Genomic DNA, 7,726 nt, shown 5'->3' with positions numbered 1-7,726 from the left:
ATCCAGCCAGGAATTGTGCCTCAGACCCTCCAACTCTAAAGCACAACTCCTAACCACTACATAATGCCGCCAAGGACAGAACCTAAACACTTACAATTAAAAACATTTGCTCACATAAGAGAAAGACAATGGTAACCAATTAAGGACACATTTCTTTGAAGGAAAGACTAAAAATATCGCTCACACAGTATTTCCTTTAAGCCATCATACTATGATTAAATTAAATGCTTGTAAGTCCTATAGACTATTTCGCTTCTTGACCATAGGATTTTGTCCATAAAAGTTTAAGAGAAAGCTGGATTTTTTTTTCCTTTAAAAGAAATAAACTTTAGGAATTGCCTGAAGAAAATATACACATGAAAATTATTAGGATAGTAATGGTTTCTATAGTAGAAATAAATCTAGAGTTTTCCAATAGCAAGAGTGCTTCATCTCTTAGAGCAGACATTTCACTGGGGATAGAGCCAAGGTGAGTGGGCGACATATCGTACAATTTAAGTGGTCAAATGCAGTCTCTGGTGAACCATGTCTATTTACTTAAAGGCTACAGTAAAAATAGCTTTTGATGTATTTCTTAAGTTTCTTCTAGAGTTCTGCAAGCATTAATTGTTTACATTCGTTTTCTCAATAGGGAGTACAAATGGCCATTTTAAATTAGCCTGAATATTTTGATTGAGATCACTAACTACTGTTTCTCTCTGTGAATATGAACAATTGTCTACTGTCTGCTTGAAGCCTTTCTTCTTAAAAATTCTGATTTGTACAGATGGTTTTCATTACAGCCTGGCTACTAGGTCCCTCTGGATGTCCTTTGGGAAGGTGTATAGCATGGTGGCTTTGGCATCAGACAGACCCAGGTTCAAGAACTGGCTCCCTCAATAGCTGTGTGACCTCGAGCAGGTTGCTTATGCAGTTACTGATTTACTAATCCTGGGCTTTATGAGATGATTCTAGAATCAGATTGGTGAAGGCCTCTGAATAGGTTTTTGTGGAGAAAATGTAGTAATTAGATTCGATTTGAAGAATATTGATTCATTAACTTTCGATAAATTGCAAAAATAAAATGAAGTAGTGGAGTTTGGTTTTTCTTCGTGATGCATGTGAACAGAAAAGTTTCTCAAGTTTTATCCAAATTAAAAGACATAGACATTTTCTTCCTACATGCTTTAAAAGAAATCACTTTTTGTTCCAAGAGCATGACATTCTTGTGTACAAACAATAATGGGAGGTGTTAACTGTACAAATCTTTTCTTTTTTTACAAAACCATACAGCCGTGTACTCTAAATGGCAGTGGGTGAGGGGAAATGTACAGTCCAATTCGACTGATACAGAGGATTCATGATGTGGAGCGGCTGGCTCAGCCTTGAGTTTGTGGAGCTGCCCAATCGGCGCCTACTCTGCTATGGCTTCCTGCAACTCCCCAACGCTGTCCATGGTAATGGAGCTTCTTCACTTACTCTTTACCAGACACACTGTGCCACAAGGTATACTCGCTTGTATTTTCTTTTCCACCTATCCAATGTCTGCACACTAAGAGTCAATTAATTTGTGTATAGTACTGTAGTAAAGTACTATACTTCCAAAAGCTGTTCTTGATTACCTTAGCTCATATTAGTTTGGTTTTTTTGTTTGAATTTATGGAATTGACTGTCTATATAGGGTTATCAAACAGCAGAGAGGTCTATTGCCTGGGGAACCTCCAAACTGGTCACAGGTATAAGGACACCTTTTTTGTTTGAATTTATGGAATTGACTGTCTATATAGGGTTATCAAACAGCAGAGAGGTCTGTTGCCTGGGGAACCTCCAAACTGGTCACAGGTATAAGGACACCACCCTTCCCGGCCTCCCCATTTCACCTTCTGTAATTTGCTGGGGTATCTAGCAGCACAATGATATGATGACAGTGTAACATCTACTGAGCACTGACTACATGATAGGCACTGAGCTAAGCTCTTCCTGTGCATGTTTTTATTTAATCTTTACAACAATCCTATGTGGTGACTGTTTGTATTTTTTTCCCTATTTTACAGATGAGGAAACCAAAGCTTAGATATGTTCAGTGATCCCACATTTGCCCAAGTTCACATAGCTAGTAAGTGACAGATTCTGGATTTAAAAACAAGTTAGCCTTGTAGGTCACCAGTACCTGGGCTCTTTTCATCACTGTTGGCTTCTTTCGAGGTTTTAAGTAAGCAAAAATTTGCTCTACTGTCAAAAATAATTGGGGCCTGCTGGCTTGTACCTATCATTTATTTTTCACCATGCTGCCTTAGACAATTATTTAACTTTTCAAGACATAATTTGTTCAATTTAATACAAACTTCTATAGGGAAAGGCTCATTTTATCTATCTATCTATCTATCTATCTATCTATCTATCTATCTATTTATTATTTTAATTTTTTCCCCAAATTTTTGTATTTTATTTGCCTTCTGAACCACATGAAAGTCATTTACAGACATGCTGTCTCTTAGTCTTAAATTCTTCAGTTTTTATTTTCTAAAAATAAGACCATTCTCTTAAATCGCCACAGTACAATTACCAAAATCTGAAGATTAACATTAATACAATTCTATTATCTAACCTACAGACCTTATTGGCATTTTGCCAATTCTCTTAATTAAGTCCTTAGCAGAAGGAAATCCTATATTATGCATTGCATTTACCTCAGGGCTCTTTCACCTCCTTCAATCTTTTTTTAATTATTATTAATACAAAGCTAATTGTCACCCCTCATGCCCATGATGTGAGGGCCAGATTCATACTGGGGGCATACCCATTACCAGAAATTACTTTTGCCCCCCCCATGACCCTCACTCAATTATCCCCACCTCTCTCCCCTTCCCCCTTTCCCCACTGACTCCACGTTGTAGCCCAAGGAATGTTCTCTCCCTCTGCAAGACCAGCACACTACTGTGGTCTTTCTTTCCTTCCTTCCTTTCTCTCTTAGTTTCCACATATGAGTGAGCACATGCGGTATTTATCCCTCTGTGCTTTGCTTATTTCACTCAATATAAGTTTCTCCAGGTTCATCCATGTTGTTGCAACTTGTTGCAAATGAGAGAATTTTATTCTTTTTTATGGCAGAGTAATATTCCATGGTGTATATATACCACAGTTTCCTTATCCAATCATCCATCGATGGACACTTAGGTTGGTTGCATATCTTGGCTATTGTAAACAGAGCTGCAATGAACATGCGAGTGCAGGTATCCCTTCAACATGATGATTTCCATTCCTCTGGGTATACACCCAGAAGAGGGATTGCTGGATCATATGGAAGATCTGTCTGTAGTTGTTTGAGAAACCTCCATACTGTTTTCCATAGTGGTTGTACTAATTTACAGTCCCACCGACAGTTTAGGAGTGTTCTCTTCTCTCCAAGCCCTAGCCAGCATTTGTTATGCACCATTTTTTTGATTATAGGCAGTCTAACAGGGGTGAAATGGAATAAAGGCTTGAAACTGTAAAATTACTAAGGGAAAATATAGGTGAAACACTTCAGCAATTAGGTCTGGGCATAGGCTTTATGAACATGAGCCCAAAAGCACAAGCAGCAAAAGAAAAAGTAAACAAATGGGATTATATCAAACTACAAAGCTTCTGCACAGCAAAGGAAACAATCAACAGAGTGAAACGACAACCTACAAAGTGGGAGAAAATTTTTGCTAACTATGCATCTGACAAGGGATTAATATCCAGAATATACATAGAACTCAAGCAATTATACAGTAAAAAGACAAATAACCATATTAAAAAATGGGCAAAGGAGCTGAATAGATATTTTTCAAAGGAAGACATATAGATACATGGCCAAAAGATACATGAAAAAATGCTCAACATTGCTAGTCATCAGGGAAATGAAAATTAAAACTATATTAGGAAAGGCTTATTTTAATACCCCATATTCTCCACAATGACTAGAAAAGCACCTTGAAAATAATAACTAAAAAAGTATTAGCTATCTTTTGCCCTGTATTGATTTATTTGCCCAGATCCACTTTGAAGATACCTGTACACACAACTGTGGTGATGAGCTGACCCTAGTTCCAGACTGGTGATGTCCTCTGAATGGGTACCGCACAGCTTGCGCAATTGTCCTAGACCACTGCTATGGAATTTCTAGATGGTGCAGTGCCAATTAATGGATATATCTAAATAACATCTGTTATTATTTTTTAAAACTAATAAATTCTCTAGAAATCCTTGCATGAGTTGAAAATATTACAAGAATTAGGACATTTCTGGTGCTTATTATTAAAAGTGACATTTTTATCTTAACTATCACCTTAGGATCCAGATGATAGAATCTATAATTCCATTAATGTTTGCAATTTTTTAAGGGAAACTTAGGTATTGTACAGAATAAAAAATACTTTCTATAAAATATCTAGCCTCATGGTGAAGAGTCAGATGATTCGCTTCTACTTCTGCTCACTAAATTTAGAAGGCCAGTAGTGAAGATAAAGCTAATTGTATAGAGAGATGATTTTCCTGATGTACCATCAAGATGGTAAATACAAAGATAACAAAAAGTTTTCCTATGATTGAGTGACAGCAGTTGAGCAGTATTCTGAGGCTGTGCCCAGGCTTGGAGAAGAAGGCCACAATTGATTAGTGATTCCTAACACACATGTAGGATAGAAAGTGGCAGCATGGATGCTAAATAATCATTATATCTGGACTAGTGTTTTGTGTTATATCTTCTTAGGTGGAATAGCTTGTGGAGTACACTTACATTTATAAAGCAAATATATTTCACAGAGTCTAGTTCCCTGCAGTTTCAGGTTTAGTCTAACCTTTTGGAATTACATATAAAAATGTTAACCTTGCAAAAGACAGGAAATTTTCTCCAGGCTAAAAGTCTCTGTTGTAAGGTAAAGAATTGTAGCACAGCAAGGTTGCTGGTTCAAAGACAGACAAGTTACTGATTAATATGTAAAGATACTGGGAAATTGCTGAAGGGAGAGAGAATGTTTGCTAAGATCAAGCTTTTGTTGGTGGATCGACTTAACCTTTTGCAAATTGCATTTTGTAATGTCACTTTGCTTGTAACCAGCCCCTATTGTTAAACTATTACCCCACCTTTGTTCTTTTTCTGTAACTTCCTGGTCTGGAAAATAAATGTGGGGAGAGAACCCAAATTCATGGTTAATTTCCCAAGGAAGGAATGCCTCATTCTTGAGGGTTCCGGGAGATTAACCCCTTTGGGGTCTCTCACTGCTCGGAAGAGATGGGCTTTGAATAATCCTTTGCGTCTCTGTCACCCAGGGGAAGAGAGGTGACAAATCCATGTGAGGCAAAGCAACAACAGCTTTTCCCTGATTCATGATCTTTCCTACTTTTTCTCTCTTGACAAATGAAATATGGGTACTAGATGGCTTAACAAGTGTAGTTGTGAAAGAACGCAAAGGTAACCGGTATCCTCAGAGAACTAACTCACCTTATTTTCATTTTTACTAATTTTAATCACCTCAACAGCCAGAGGTGAGCAAAGGTGATTAATTCAAGAAGTAGAAGAGGGGAGTTGGATCACAAAACAGCACCTTGAAGCAGCATTCACCTGCACTCCATGTGTTTTGCAAGTCAGTTCTAATGTCAATAAAAACATATTTGCTGGTGAAAACCACTACAGAATCAGTGTATTGTGATAAAAATTGGGACAAGAATAATCTGTGCAATATTCTTTTTTTGCATTTTGATTCAAAAGCAATTGTCATCCAAATCCAATTTCAGAATCATTATTTTTGTTGAAAGAATGCTAAATATAAAAGGGAGGGGTCACAGCTTGAGTTTCTTATATAGTGACAGATTTATCTGGCAGAGAAAAGAACTGACATTTGGAATGTTCTTGTTTACCTGTTCCTCTAGAAAACCCTCCTCTGGGAAGTCATTGCCAAAGGGGCTGCACAGTCCTTGGCCATTTTCTGATGCAATGTTTATGTTCATAATAAAGACTGTGACCATACCCAAGATTCCAAAATAAGTAGAGCTCTGTAGAAATAGAAGATATTAATTTGTCTACTTATAATTTTAATTAGAAAATACTTTCTTTTTCAACTTCATTCTTAACATTTCTTTAATCTTTAAATTTCTGGTTTATGGTAATTTCAGATAATTTACTGACAGCAAAATCATTTTACAAACTAGTTTTATGTATTTTTATACTTCTAAACTCTGCTTTTGAAATGTATCATGATTATATCTCATTGATACTCTATGGAGACAATATACTCCTGTTCTGACATTCCTTAAATGTTTTTATGTGCTCCTGATCTTTCCCGCCGTCTCCCCACCCTATGCTCTCTCAATTTACTCTTAACTACTGTTAACTTACTGACATCACACTTTTTCCACTTGCAGTTATTTTCCTGTATTCCATTGTTCCAGGTGTTTATTGCTGCTCAGCAAACTGGTTCAAAATGTACAAGCTATAATTTCACTTAGTTCTGTGTTGGTAGATGGACTGAGTTGAACTGGATAGTCTTTGCTTTGGGTCTTTCATGCATCACAGTCAGATGTCAGCTGGGGCTGCAGTCATCCGAAGACTCTCCTGGGCTGGTGGTCTATGATGGTTCACTCACAAGGTTGAGTTGATGCTGGCTATTAGCTGGGGGCTTAGCTGGAATTGTGAGCAAAGTGCCTATACATAGCCTCTCTGTGGTAACATGGGCTTCTCCCTGCATGGTGGCTGGGATTCAAGAGGGAGTGTCTCAAGTACAAGTGTCCCTCATATAAGTGATATTATGCAGTAGTAGTCCTTCAGTGACTGGCTTAGCAATCCATGTGGGCTTGAGAAAATGTGTATTGTACTGTTGGATGATAGATTTTACAAATGTCAATTAGATCCAGTTTAAAAAAAAAAAAAGCAGCAGCATTCCATGAGGCCTAGCAGAAGCTGCAAAACTTTTTGTGACTGGACTTGGAATTCTAAGAGTGTTACTTCCATTATAGTCCACTGTTCAAACAAATCACCAAATTCAGCCCAGATTCAAGAGGAGGGTAACTAGACTCCCTTTTTTGATGGGGGAGAGACAGGGTTGCATTGTAGGTGAATAGGCGGGGTAGAAGATATTCTGGGCAATATATACTTCCAAATCAATATTCATTCTTTAAAACGGCATTAGTCATCTTTTACCCTAAAAATTTCTTGGTCAGAGTGCCTAGGACTTCAGGAGATAAAAATCAAATGTTTAGGGACCTTAAAAATTTTAGGGGAATAAAATTCAGTTGAAGGCAAATGCCAAGTTATGTTCACACAGAGGACAAAGAAGCTATGTATATGGGAAAAGAGCACTGAGTTAGGAATTAGGAGTTGGGAGTTCTAATCCTGATAGTCTTCAGAACTTTCTTATAAACTTAAATAAACCCCTTTACCTCTAAACCTCATATTTCTCCTCTATAAAATGAAAGATAGATTTGATCAGTGCTTTTCTATCCTGGCTGTACACTATAATCATTAAAAAAAAAAAAAAAAAAAAGCAATCCTTAGCAACCACCCAGACAAATTGGGGTTGGGGATGGTGATGCCAGGATTTCTATTTTTTTCTCTAATTGGTCAAGGTTGAGAAACATTGGATTAGACCTGTAATAAGTCATCAAACACACTTACCTTTCTCCAGAGCCCCAGTAATGGAACTTGACGGCACGTTTGAGATTCCTGGCAATGTGTTTGTTTAAACTCTGATTTGATTGGTCTGGGGTTGGATACAGGTGTTGGTGT

Source organism: Galeopterus variegatus, unplaced genomic scaffold (genome assembly GCF_000696425.1).
Source record: "Galeopterus variegatus unplaced genomic scaffold, G_variegatus-3.0.2 Scaffold1766, whole genome shotgun sequence".
NCBI classification, from domain to species: Eukaryota; Metazoa; Chordata; class Mammalia; order Dermoptera; family Cynocephalidae; genus Galeopterus; species Galeopterus variegatus.
Note: the sequence above shows the minus strand (reverse complement) of the source record.